The sequence below is a fragment of the Staurois parvus genome, unplaced genomic scaffold, assembly GCF_062004578.1.
Source record: "Staurois parvus isolate SC_StPar_1 unplaced genomic scaffold, SC_StPar_1.0 ptg000458l, whole genome shotgun sequence".
Lineage (NCBI taxonomy): Eukaryota > Metazoa > Chordata > Amphibia > Anura > Ranidae > Staurois > Staurois parvus.
Genome location: NW_028318254.1, coordinates 1,216,040 through 1,231,129, shown reverse-complemented (window position 1 = coordinate 1,231,129; position 15,090 = coordinate 1,216,040). Strand labels below are relative to the sequence as shown.

General features: G+C 43.1%; 1 pseudogene; it reads left to right on the top strand.

Annotated features, from left to right (window-relative positions):
- Positions 1-213: 213 nt before the first annotated feature.
- On the top strand, positions 214-1,165 carry LOC149452856 (olfactory receptor 5I1-like; annotated as a pseudogene).
- The last annotated feature ends 13,925 nt before the right edge of the window (positions 1,166-15,090 follow it).

Below are 15,090 nucleotides of genomic sequence, written 5' to 3'. Positions count from 1 at the left end.
ATATATTTTAGTTGATTGCAAAGTGCAGAACAAAAGCATTTTTGGCATTGTTCAATTTTTTAATCAATAACTTGCTTTGTGATCGCTCAAACTTGTATTGATCAAAAATTGCTACGTGCTTGGCCACCATCAGAACTTAGTAATGTCACAGTGAGCAGCCACTTCTATTTGCATACAAACCATAATGTGTATTATCTTGTCTTTGCAGAAACTGCTGCTACAATGGCAAAGAAAAATCAGACTATGGTATCAGATTTTCTTCTTGTTGGTCTCTCCGAAAATCCAGAACTTCAGTATATATTTTTTATTGTACTTCTTTGGATTTATATCATTACAGTGCTTGGAAACCTATCCCTTATCACTGCATATAGATTTAGTCCCAAACTCCAGACTCCTATGTACTTCTTTCTTGCCAACTTCTCCTTCCTAGATATATGTTACATTTCATCTACTGTACCCAAGATGTTGTCCAATTTGATGTCAGGTAATAAAACCATCTCATTTTACGGGTGCATCCTACAGTTGTACATTTTTGGAGTGTGTGGCGGTACTGAATGCTATGTACTGGCAGCCATGGCATATGATCGATATAATGCCATATGCCATCCACTGCTGTATACCGCCATAATGAATAGAAAGACTTGCCTTCAGCTTATCGCTGGCTCTTGGATTATTGGGAGTGCCAACATTTTCATACATACAGTCTTGACCTTCCAATTGCCTTTCTGTGACAATAAAATAAACCAGATATTTTGTGACATCCCGCCTCTACTGAAACTCTCCTGTATTGACACCTGGACCAATGAAATTGTCATATTTTGTACAAGTGGTCTGGTTATACTTTGTTCCTTTATATTAATCCTTTTCTCTTACATAAAGATCATATCATCAATTTTGACAATCCACTCAACCAGGGGGATGAAGAAAGCATTTTCTACCTGCACTTCCCACTTAATAGTGGTAACGATATTTTATGGATCAATCAAATTTTGTCTACTTAAAACCCAAATCCAGTTATGCCACGCATGAGGATCAAATGGTGGCTGTCATGTACACTGTGGTGGCACCATTTTTAAACCCTTTTATATATAGTTTAAGGAACAGTGAGGTTAAAAATGCTCTTGTAAAAGTAACTAAGTCCATGTGGAGAAATGAAAAGCATTAATGAGCACAAAATTGGAGTTGTTGCCAAAATAAACCTATCAGGCCTTACACTTTATTTAGAAAAATAAATTAAGAATTCTGATTGGTCTCCATGTGGGGCATGCTGGCTTGGTACCCAGTCACTGTGAGCAGCTAGGGCATCATGTGATCGCTATAACCAATCATAGTGATCACATGACTAAATGAAAGCAAAACGGTTATGAATGGAAGCCATTCATGACAGCTTGCTTACTATTGTGTGATGCTGTGACTGGCCCACAGCTATCACATGGTAGCTGCTACCCTGTACCATGTGATTTGCTGTAGCCAGTCCCAACATCACAATATTAAGCAAGCTGTCATGAAAGAAAGCCATTCATGACAGTTAAAATGATTGTTTATTACAGTGTAAAAAAATCCCTGATCACCCCACCACTGTAGTCACTATGGTGACAATGAAAAAAATGTTTAAAAAAAAAAGAAAAAAATGTTTTTAAAGATTGAATAAAAACTTATTGATTGATTGATTGATTTTACATACTATTACCAGTCAGCATCCCCGATCACAGCCACACCAGTGATATGATGACCCTGTACTGCATTTGGTGACAGTTTTTATTTAATTTCTCCATTTTCAAAAAAGTTGTGACAAAAAAAATTACAACTGCAAAAAACTTGCCATAGCTCTTACATCTGGATTGTCTATTTTTCAGAAAGGGTTTATTTGGGGTGTATACAGTATGTACTGTCCTGTCCAGTCAATACATCAGGATTGATCAATTTATCAATTTTTAAATACACAAATATACTGTATATACCATCATTTGTAGACTCTATCTTTCACACAGACTAAATATTATACACTGGTTTGGGTTATTTTTTTTACCAAAGAAATGTAGCAGACTACATTTTAGTCTACATTTTTGAAGACAGATTATATGTTTGCAAACATGTATAACAGAAACTAAGAAAAATGTGTTTTTTTCAAAATTTTTGGTCATTTTTAGTTTAAAAAGTATAGCAGAAATTAAAACCCAGTGGTAATTAAATACCACCAAAAGAAAGCTCTATTTTTGTGAAAAAACAATATAAATTTAATTTGAGTACGATGTTGCATGACCAAGCAATTACCAGTTAAATTGGCACAGTACTGGATAGCAAAAGAGGTCCTGGCCATGAAGGGGGTAAAAACTTTTGGAGATCAAGTGGTTAAGGTATGCTACATGGATGGGATCTGAAAAGTGGCAAAAGTAAACAGCTGGATAAAGTTTGCAAAAAAGAATGATATCACCAAGGCCTACCAGTGCTGTGGAGTCCATGGGAAGCCCTCTGCCAAATGGTGTGTGTCGTGTCCATGGTCCTCATGGAACAATGCCAAAAAAATGCCACCCAAATCTGACATGTTTCATGCAAATGCTTCCTCAGAAGGAGGTGCTTGAGTGGTGCATGCTATCTAGCTAGCTGGAAGTGAGAAGATTCAAGGTAATGTGCTTAGGTTGTGTTCCAAAGTGAAATGCAATGTACTTGTGCCAAGAAAGGGGATGACTTGTCCATTCAGTATAAAACAGTAAAAAGTAAACATCCAAAATATATGAAAAAATGGTTACGAAAAACATTTTCAAAAAGCCATGAAGAGACTAAACTGCATCTAAAATAAAATCACAAAAAAGTACTAATAAGGCCTATAAATACAGACAAAACTCATGGCTTCTTTAAATCCTGGAAAATGTAGTATATGGCCATGCAAGGTGGTAATTGTTATTTTCCAAGTCACCTTATCTCGAGTATGTACCCGCTTCAACATACAAAAACTGATCAACTTACATTCTTTACTACGTTTGAGGCAAACGTACCTTGCTACAGGTGACCTAAGGGCCAGTTCACACCATGAAAACACACTCAGATGCATTCTGGATGAGTTTTTGTTTACAATTCACACCACACTCCTTTCTTATGCGTTTTGCTGTGTTATAGTACAGTTTTGTGCAGAAATAATGCAGAACGTTTTATGTTTTTTCTGCACTGGAAACTGACTGGAACTGACAGCAATAGTGTGAACTAGGGCCATTGGAATACATGGAAAACACTGTGCATGCATTTTCGATGCAGAAAAAAACTGCACTGAACTGCATTTAGTGTGAACTAGCCCTTAGCTTACAATTCTTGCTATCATACATGTAATCTCTGATGCTTGCCTTAAATTCTCTATTTGTTTTCCTTATGTAATATCCACCACATTTACATTAAAAGTAGGTGTAGCCTTTGGTGTCACAGTTTGAAATGTTTTGGCCAGAAGGGCTTGTAATAGGTTCCTTACTAAAATATATTAACAGAAATTACATTTTTAGCCCTGATATTCACTGGTCTTTTAAAGTGTTACTAAACCCCGAACCCTGCATTCACTATATCTGTTCTCCCACAGTACACAGAACATGGAAATGCAATTATTTTAATAAATATAAACTGCTAAATACCTTTCCTCATCAGCAGTTACTGCAGTCTTGTGATTTATATCAGTGTCCAGCAGAGCACTTGTTAAAGCTTGTAGGAGGAGTTTTCGTTCTCCTTTGATTGTCCTATAAGGCTGCATGACCCATAACCCTCTGTCTGGACAGTGCTGACTGGCCCTGTGCTGATCACATGCACTCTACAAAGAAAAAACAACTTTCTTGCAATATACACCACACTGAGCATGTGCAAATTGCCCCTTAGGCTCTGTTCTATCAGCAGATGGATTGGGGACAGTAGAAGGGGTGGATCAGAGAAGACAGGATCAATCAGCCTTTTTACACAATGTGGAGGATTAATGTTTTAGGTTCCGCAGTGAGTATAACAAGTATGCTTTACTCCATATACAGACTGATTTTACGGTTGTGGGCTTAGTAACACTTTAATTTCTCCCTATTGGCATTATAGGTACACTGCACCAACATGTATTTTTTGAAAGTTATTCCTGGTTTGCAAGAGATAAACTTAGATATTTTCTCAACATTAGTCATAATGTACTCACATTGTTCATGTGTCTTTCTTATTTGTTTTTTTGTACAGGATAGCAGAAAATCAGCCTTGTTTCTTGCTCATCTACAGTCCTTGTCTTTAGCTATATATTAAAGTTTAAGACTTTAAAGTAATTCTAAAAGTTTATTTTTTTTAAGAAAAAATAACAAACGTGTCTCTACTTACCTGTTGTGTAGTGGTTTTGCACAGCCTAGATCCTCCTCTTCTCAGGTATCCCCGAAGGTGCTCCTGGCCTCTCCCTCCTGTTGGGAGCCCCCACAACAAGCAGCTTGCTATGGGGGCATCCACTGCTCCGTGTGTCCATTCACACGGAGCTACGGCTCAGCCACGCCCCCTCTCTCTTCTCATTGGCTCACTGGCTGTGATTGACAGCAGTGGGAGCCAATGGCTCCTGCTTCTGTAATAGCCAATGAGAAGAGGGAGTCCCAGGATAACCAAGACTCCAGTGCATATGCTGCATACAGAAGATTTTTTACCTTCATGCATAGACTTCATTGTAATGTTATAAAAGTATACAAATTTTATTTACATGATGTAAAAAAGCCTCCAAGGGCATTTGCCTAGGGCAGCATTTTTCAGAAAGAAGGGACTGAAGAAGGGACACAGGTGGCATGGGGGTCATGTAGGATCTGAAAGAGGCTGTGGGCTGCTTGATGGTATATGCAGAGCCTGACTCTCATTCCTGAGGACGTCCGGAGCTGTGAATGTGAGTGTCTCTCTCTCTCTTACCGAGTGGGGAAGGCGGAGTATTGGGGGCAATGGTAATGGAAGGCTCTCTCGGATGGATGTGGGGGGCAGGGGTGTTGTGGCAATGTCTCAGGCTCTCTCCTCCACAGGCGTGGGGGGGTGGCGTTGGTCAGTGTCAGGCTCTCTCCACAGGGGGATGTGGGGGTGGCCGATTTTTGTGTTGCCTAGTTCAGCACAAATCCTACATACACCACTGTCCAAGGGCTAAACACACCCCAACATATAAACAATATAATAAATAGTATAACAATATGCTAAAAACATATAAAGCGTGATGTTACCTGCTGTGTACACAATCATAAACACAGGTTGCTTCAATATTCAAAGAAAAACCCCATGCGTTTCAACCAAAACATGTTACCGGTATTTATCTAGTGGAGGTGAGGAACAGATTTTATTCTAATTTATCTAAGATATTTCTTATAGCCCTGAATGGAGGGATTTGGAGAGATTCCAATGATCAAGTTGCCATGTTCATTCTCATGGTCACAACCAAAACATCAGTGTTCAGGTTGTGCTTTTTACTTCCTAGCTTCTTCATCCTTATCGTGACCATTGGCTCAGTTCCAAAATACAAATTCTGGCCAGTTAAACCTACCCATCCCAACAATATTTTAACTGACTGGAGTTTATTTACTAAAGGAGCAACTATTCAATTTACAAAATGAATGTTCACTTTGAAAAGTTAACATGCATTTGGCAAAGTGAAGGCAAGTAATTTAGATACATCTGTGTACTGTTAGAATGCCGAATTGTGTGCAAGAGAAGTTTAAAAATATAAAACAGTCATTGTTTAAGTAAAAATAAAACTAATACAAAAATTGTCAAAGAAAGTGGAAACCCATCTGACGGCAATAGATTCTGTGCAATCCTGGGAAGTCATCACAGATCTCACCAATATGGTCACAGAGAGATGATAGAAATTGTCTGGTGTATAATATCATCATCTACCAAACATTGAAATATGCACTATAACAATATTTTATAGATCCAGAGAACTTTATCTTTATAAATGGTAGACGTACATCATTGGTCACTTCTAATGTGTTCAAATGGTACCTCTTACAGCAAGCATCACCTCAGTTTTAGAGTTTTTAACAAAAAAATTATATTATTCACAATTGATTGCAGTGAAGATTTATAAGTCAAAACAGATTTTTTTTTTTGGAAAACATGGACACACAATTAGGAGGTTCTGGTAATAACTGATCCAAAGTCAAGGAGTACTTGAAAGTAGGTGTTGCACATTAGGAGGTATTCAACATTGGCTTTTATAAAGGGATGCGAACTGTAATAAGATAGACAATCCCTATTGAACAGTACAGTATTGGTTGTTTGGCTTTTTGCCTGCCACTGATCTTTCCTCTGCAAATGTCAGTAGAAGTTCTGGGAAAGTTTTGAATGTGTTTGAATACATTTCCAGTTTTTTTTCACACAGAAGGCCTTTCTCAAGTACATTGCAAACATTTCTGAGACTTGTCCCATATGACTCACAAACCATTACAATGAGAAAATAGTAACTGGGGAGTCTTGTTTTATTCCACAGAGTAACTGTTATATTAATTCAAGTAAACAGATGGAACAACTTTCACTTAATCCTTTGAGATGTTATTGTGAAATTCATTTTCTGAAATCTGTTTAAGTTGTGTATTTCCATTGCAAAACTGTATTTTTTTTAGGAAACTTTAGAAACGATAGAACTTCTGAAAGTTATTTAATGCAGAGATTTATCATCACTGCCAAATGGAAGCGGACCTATGAGTAAACAGTTAGGTATATACTGGTCAGGGCGGACGCCATTTTCACTTTGATTGTTGGATTTAGAGCTAATAAATCCTGGAGTTCTTCAGGTGGTTTCAACCTATCATTGAGCTTCTTGTGTGTCTCTGCATATTTGAGGAGGGTTGGGTTTACCTCTAAGGTGTGGATGAGGGCTACCTACAAGGTATACAGTACCTGCCCTCATTTTATTTATTGCAGTATATATCCCAAGTTGGAAGCTCCATTAGACTAGAATTAGGGACCATGCTTTGCAGAGGAGACTCGGGGTCCAGTGTGATTAACAAATATTTTCCAATGTATGCAACAAAAACCTCTGTTTTTACCACACATGGATGAAACAGTTTAGACTTTTTTTTTTAATTTTTTTTTCTGGCTAGTTGGCCTGTGTTCGGGGTAATTTTTTTGTATCATGTTGCCATATTGTTTTGAGAACTGCCCTGCCCATGCATACTTTATTTTAAAAGCTGATTATAGCAAGTGCCAGTTTTATTTTGGATGAAGATATTCAACTCATTAAGAACACAAAAAGCATCAAAAACCTGACAAAGCTTCTTTGTGTTACCTACTGTTTTTACTGCTGTATATATCTCCTTTAGAAAGATGTGTCTTGGAATCGCCATGAGTGGAAATCCCCCCCCAACATGGACACTGAAATCTTACAGAGGTTCTCGGCTGGGACTCGGTGATCGTTGGCAGAGCTGCCAGGGGAGAGGTCTGGGTGTAAACAGCACAGATCTCTCCCCTGTCAACACAAACAGGCTGCTTTATATTGCTCTGCACACCAGAGCAATGCAAAGCAGCTTCTCTACATAGTAAAACACACACAGCACACTGTTAACCCTTTGATCGCCCCAGATGTTAACCCCTTCCTGCCCAGTGTCATTAGTACAGTGACAGTGCTTTTTATTAGCACTGATCACTGTATTAGTGTCACTGGGGATGTCTGTGGCAGTTAGTCAGGTCCCACCTAGTGTCATAATGCCCACCGCAGTCCCACAGTCCCGCAATAAGTCGCTTATCGCCACCATTACTAGTGAAAAAAATAAAATAATTCCGGTATATATACTGCCATTTGTAAACACTATAACTTTCATGTAAACCAATTAATTTACATGTATTGTGATTTTTATTAGTAGAGATGAGCGAATCGAACATGGCGAAGTGGAATTCGTTTCGAAGATCAGGAAAAATTCGATTCGCGCTGAATCCGAAAATTAGTAAACTTCGGATGCACGAATCGAATTTTCCCAAAAATGGCGGCGACATGTGTGGCGACGGAGCGGGGATCTCTGGGAAGGCGCGCAGACAAGGCGCGCTGACCCATAATGCATTCATTCATGACATGTGATCGCATTAGCCAATCAGCAGCCAGCCAGCCAGCCAGCACTGTGTAATGGTGGAGCTATAAATTGCTGCCATCTTAGAATTCTCCATTAGCCTCCGGTCATTCAAGAGAGACAGACCTCTGTGTATTAGGGACAGAGTTAGGGCCACAGAGACTTTAGGGCCACAGAATCGTTACTCAGGGACACAGAATTGTTACTCAGGGACACAGAATCGTTACTCAGGGACAGACACAGAATTGTTACTCAGGGACACAGAATTGTTACTGAGGGACACAGAATCGTTACTCAGGGACACAGAATCGTTACTCAGGGACACAATCGTTACTCAGGGACAGACACAGAATTGTTACTCAGGGACAGACACAGAATTGTTACTCAGGGACACAGAATTGTTACTGAGGGACACAGAATCGTTACTCAGGGACACAATCGTTACTCAGGGACAGACACAGAATTGTTACTCAGGGACACAGAATCGTTACTCAGGGACAGACACAGAATCGTTACTCAGGGACAGACACAGAATCGTTACTCAGGGACAGACACAGAATCGTTACTCAGGGACAGACACAGAATCGTTACTCAGGGACAGACACAGAATCGTTACTCAGGGACAGACACAGAATCGTTACTCAGGGACAGACACAGAATCGTTACTCAGGGACACAGAATCGTTACTCAGGGACACAGAATCGTTACTCAGGGACACAGAATCGTTACTCAGGGACAGACACAGAATCGTTACTCAGGGACAGACACAGAATCGTTACTCAGGGACACAGAATCGTTACTCAGGGACACAGAATCGTTACTCAGGGACAGACACAGAATTGTTACTCAGGGACACAGAATCGTTACTGAGGGACACAGAATCGTTACTCAGGGACACAGAATCGTTACTCAGGGACAGACACAGAATCGTTACTCAGGGACACAGAATTGTTACTCAGGGACACAGAATCGTTACTCAGGGACAGACACAGAATTGTTACTCAGGGACACAGAATCGTTACTCAGGGACACAGAATTGTTACTCAGGGACACAGAATCGTTACTCAGGGACAGACACAGAATCGTTACTCAGGGACACAGAATCGTTACTCAGGGACAGACACAGAATTGTTACTGAGGGACACAGAAGCGTTACTGAGGGACACAGAAGCGTTACTGAGGGACACAGAAGCGTTACTGAGGGACACAGAAGCGTTACTGAGGGACACAGAATTGTTACTCAGGGACACAGAATTGTTACTCAGGGACACAGAATTGTTACTCAGGGACACAGAATCGTTGAATTAAAGAGTATGTCAGACAACACGCAGAGGAGTGGCAGAGGAGGCAATGTTTCAGGAGCGAGCAGACGTGGCAGCAGAGGAAGGGGTCGAGGCAGCACTAGTCGCAGCCAGAGGCCAGTGCTCCCGGTGTCATCCAGCGGTCGTGTCTCCACCGACAACCCTGCCGTCATCGATTGCTTGGCTCGGTCGTCTTCCTCTTCCCAGGTCACCTCTGACACCTACAGCCAACGGTCGGTGGGTACGTCAGACACAACCGTTAGTTGGCATGGCCCGGGAGCAAGCCCACTGAAATCACGTGTCCTCTACCTGCCCCTGTCCTTTGGTGTTCCCTCACCAAGCGAAGTATCGCATGCTGTGGGCTCAGCCCCACTGTACAGTGAGGAAGAGCTAACAGAGGGCGGTCAGGAACGGGGGGAGACATCCGCCTCTTCAGCAGCCAGGCGAAGAAGTACTGGCGAGGAGAGTGGCTCGGTAGCCGGTCTAGAGACAGGTCTGTCTCCTGACCCACACGCAGCCGAGGGGGCTAGTAGTGAGGCGGAGACCCTAATTGATGATGATGAGGCTGATCGCACTTGGCAGCCTCGTCGTCATCAGGCTATTGCTTCCGCATCATCAGGAGAAGAGGGTGCCAGCTTGGCAGCGAGCAAAACAGTCGGTGGGTTGCCCAGGAGGCAGCAGGGTCGCAGCAGTGTCAGTGGAGGCAAACGGCCACGGAGTAGAGCACCAGCTCTACTGCAGCCTACCACCACGGCCAGTAGTGGTGCCGGTGTGCACGGAGGAAGTAGCAGTCAGCCAGTGAGGAGTATCGGGGGCAAAGTTTCCTACTCGGCGGTGTGGCAATTTTTCGTCAAGCCGCCCGAGGAAGTAAACGTAGCCGTATGTCGACTATGTGGCCAGAAAGTCAAGCGTGGCCAGGGGGCCCATGTTGGGACTACAGCGTTGCGGCAGCATATGCAGCGTCGCCATTCGGTGGCCTGGGAAAACCGTGATAAAGATACGGCGGTTCTGCCTGCCCCAGCCCCCGCTCCATCACCCGCTCCGTTACTTGCTCCGTCACCCGACGTCAATCGCCCTCTATCAGCCAGTTAAGGCCCGTAATCTGCCATGGGCCCCCGTACCGACTCCTCATGCTGCTGCCAGGCCCGTAATCTGTCATGGGCCCCTGTACCGCCTCCTCATGCTGCTGCCAGGTCCAGAGTGTGTCATGGGTCCCTGTACGGCCTCCCATTGCTGCTGTCTCCATCGCCACACTCTGCCATGTGCCACTTTCAGGTCTCCTCACACTGCTGGTGGGTTCCATTTTGTCATAGGGTGCTGTATGGCCTCCCATTGCTGCTGCCTCCACCGCCACACTGTCACGATATAAGGTCAGGTTCAGAGACCAGTTGCTACAGCAGTTGTAAGGCTTACCTGAAACCAGCAGGATTGGTACACCAGCGGCCCACCCTGGGAATGACGCAGGCTCACCTGAGGTGCGGGGTCTAAGCATCCACCGGTCTTCCCCAGAGCTCCTAATGGTGGAGATGGATTTGGCTGCGTGTGAATGCCAGGTCACAGGTCTCAGGATCACCCCACCAGGGAATGAGTAGGCTGGAAACCAAAAGCGGATCAATCAGTTCAGGGATTAAACAGAAGCGGAGTCAGTCACAAGCCAAGGGGTCGGTCACCAATGGTAGTAGATAGGATGAGGCAGAATCGTAGTCAGTAGCAAGCCAAAGGTCGGTAACGTAGATGAAGACAGCAGCAGGAACAGTAAGCAGGATATTGGCTGGTAAGGCACAATAATCTGGCAACCAGGAAGTGCAGAGACATGGCTTTTATAGGAAGTTCATGGGAGGAGCAAGGAGTTCAAGGTTCAAGACAAAACAGGGCAAAGGCAGGATCATCCAAAGAATTGTCAAGGGAGCTGTCCAGCATTCCAGGTGGCTCAGCGAGAAGAAACACTGTCTCTCGCCGCAGAAGGCCCAGGTTCGATTCCAGGCTCTGACAGTACTCCCCTCCTCACAGGACGTCCCCTGGATGTCTTAGGACCAGGCTTGTGGGGAAACCTCTGGTGGAATTCTCTTGTTAGTCTAGGAGCATGAACATTTTCCTCAGGCTCCCAAGAATTTTCCTCTAGCCCATATCCTTCCCATTGGACCAGATATTGCAACTTCCCTCTAAACATCCTAGAATCAAGAATCTTCTCCACCACATATTCTTCTTCGCCCTGTACCTCAACAGGTGGAGGAGGTGGAAGAAATCTACCAGAGAAAGGATTTTCATGAAATGAAAAGCGATACATGAAAAACCGGGTGAATCTTCATACTGTCAGGAAGTTTTAAGCGAAAGGTAACTGGGTTGATCTGAGCCGAAATCTGAAAAGGACCAACAAACTTTTGACCCAACTTAGCAGATGGCACATGCACCTTCAGATTCTTCGTTGATAACCAAACTTTGTCACCCACATGAAACGTAGGAAGTGCTCTCCGGTGTCTGTCAGCAGCCTTTTTGTAATATTCCTGAGCTTCCCTCAAAGTCTCTATCAATTTCTCCTGAATCTCCTGCAATGTAGTTAGTCTGTTGGTAACAGCAGGAATTGGAGTTGTGATAGGGAGATCAGGAATAAAAACTGGATGATAACCGTTGTTTAAGTAAAAGGGACTTTGAGAGGTGGAACTATGTTTAGAATTGTTGTATGCAAACTCTGCAGTGGGAATACAGTCCACCCAGTCATCCTGAAGATAAGTGACAAAGCATCGAAGATACTGCTCCATTGTTTGATTAGTTCTCTCAGTCTGCCCATTAGACTGGGGATGAAAAGCAGAGGACAGATTAATTGTAACACCCAAGGCTGAGCAAAAGCTTTTCCAAATCTTGAAGTAAACTGCACACCTCTGTCAGACACCACATCATCAGGGATTCCATGCAGTTTAAATACTTCTCGAACCATTAGTTCTGCAGTCTGTTCAGCAGTGGGCACCCCCTTCACTGGAACAAAATGGGCCATCTTTGTGAGACGGTCAACCACCACCAAAATGGTGGTCATTTCTTTTGAGGGAGGTAAATCTACCACAAAATCCATAGAAATAGACCCCCATGGTCTCGATGGAACAGGGAGTGGCTGAAGCAACCCCAAAGGAGAGGCTCGGGGAGTTTTATTGCGTGCACAGGTCAAGCATGAGGCCACATAGCGTTTGACATCCTTCTTGTACCCCGGCCACCAAAAGGAACGTGACAACAGTTCTTCGGTCTTAGTAACTCCAAAATGCCCAGCAAGTTTGGAATCATGAACCAACTTGAGAACTTCCACCCGAACAGATTCAGGTACATAAAGATGATGTCCTTGAACCCAAAAGCCATTTTTGTACACCAGGTTCATGTCCCTAGGAGGATCATTGAGAAGTGGGTCATTCTCATACCCCTCTTTGAGAAGACTCAAGAACGTCTTTGCACTTGTGGCCCCTAGGAAGTTCTTTTGTGTTAGGATGGAATATTCGGAGTTGCCCTCCAGGAGAGGCTCGGACAACATCCTTGATAAGGCATCGGCCTTACCATTCCTCGATCCCGGTCGATATGATATAACAAAATTAAATCTGGAAAAGAATAGAGACCAGCGAGCTTGTCTAGAAGACAATCTCTTGGCCGAACGAATAAATTCCAGATTTTTATGGTCTGTGAGAACAGTTACAGGATGATTAGCTCCTTCTAGCAGATGCCTCCATTCAGAAAAGGCTTCCTTAATTGCCAGTAGCTCTTTATTCCCAATGTCGTAATTTCTTTCGGCTGAGGACATCAAACGGGAGAAGAAGGCACAAGGATGAAGCTGCATCTTTTCACCACTTCGCTGAGACAGGATCGCTCCCACGGCAGAATTGGAGGCATCCACTTCCACTGTAAAGGGTAGTTCAGGATCCGGATGTACCAAAATTGGTGCAGAAGTGAAAAGAGTTTTTAGTTTTTCAAACGCAGCTTGTGCCTCAGAGGTCCACACGAAGGGTACCCCTTTCTTTGTAAGCTGTGTGATTGGAGCTATCACTTTAGAAAAGTTTCTTATAAATTTTCTGTAAAAGTTGGCAAACCCAACGAAACGTTGAATTTCCTTAACATTTCCAGGTGCTGACCAATCTACCACTGCTTTGATCTTCTCAGGATCCATGCTCACGCCCTCTGGAGAAATGATATAGCCTAAAAACTGGATCTGGGTTTGTTCAAACTCACATTTTTCCAATTTAATGTAGAGTCTATTCTTCCTTAATCTTTCAAAGACTGTGCAAACATGTTTGCGGTGCTCCTCCCAATTATTGGAAAAGATAAGGATATCATCTAGGTAGGCAATCACAAATTGGTCCAGCAGATCATGAAAAACATCGTTGACAAAATGTTGAAATGTTGCAGGGGCATTGCAAAGCCCAAACGGCATCACCAAGGACTCGAAATGCCCATACCTGGTTCTGAAGGCAGTCTTCCATTCGTCTCCTTGACGAATGCGGACAAGGTTATATGCCCCTCGTAGATCAAGCTTGGTAAAGATCTTGGCAGAGCGAAGTCTTTCCAACATTTCAGAGATCAAAGGTAATGGATAGCGGTTTTTAATAGTAATTTTATTCATGTCTCTGTAGTCAATGCATGGACGCAAGGTGGAGTCTTTCTTTTCAACGAAGAACAGGGCTGCCCCCGCTGGAGAAGTTGAGTGTCTAATAAAGCCCTTCTCCAAATTCTCATCGATCCACACCCTGAGTACTTTTAATTCAGGTTCCGACAGATTGAAGAGGCGGCCAAAAGGTATTTCTGCCCCTGGGAGCAGCTCAATGGGGCAATCATATGGGCGATGAGGGGGTAATAGATCTGCATTCTTCTTGTCACAGACGTCCCGAAACTCATGGTAATGTGTGGGCAAGTTGTCATATGACTGGGTAGCCACTATATCACCTTGCGCTTCCTTGGTCGGTGATGAACTTGGTCGGCAAGGTTTTTTGCAATGTTTTTCACAGTGGGAGGACGTAAAATCTATAGTCCGTGCTCCCCAGTTGATGGAAGGATTATGAGTGGAGAACCAAGGAATGCCCAGGATGATGGGAAACTTGGGTGATGTAATCAGCTGAAAGCTGATGGTCTCACAATGGTCAGCCGCAAACAACAGTTTCAGGGGGACCGTTTTATGGGTAACAGGTCCTGAAGATAAGGGTGACCCATCAACTGTCTCCATATCAATAGGGGTAAATGTGTCTCTTGCGTCAATATTATTGCTGTTGGCAAACTCTATATCCATAAAGTTCCCCCCCGCCCCGGAGTCCAGCATAGCTGAGCAGGAGATTTCATGGCCCTCAAATACAAGTTTAATAGGGATAACAAAGTGAGAAAGTAGGGAGTTCACTTTATTCTCTTCAGAAATCAGTGGGGAGACAGACTGGCTTATAGAGTTTATGTGTTCAGGCTCAATCACATCAGTCACAGCAATAGTTCTTTTAACCTTGTTAGGACAATTAATTGCATAATGACCAGAATCCCCACAATAAAGACATAAATTCTCTGAACGTCTTCTCTCTTTCTCCTGAATGGAGATGGATCTCTTGATTGCATCAACCTGCATAGGCTCAGGAGTGTTAGAACCCAGAGAGACTCTTGAATCCTGCTGAACAAATGGACTAGCAGAGAGATGCATGCCCCTATTACTTCCAAGTATTCCCAGCTTCTCCTTTCTCCTTTCTGTAAGTCTTTGATCGATTCGGATACACAATTGGATGAATTCCTCAAGATCATTAGGAGTATCACCTCTG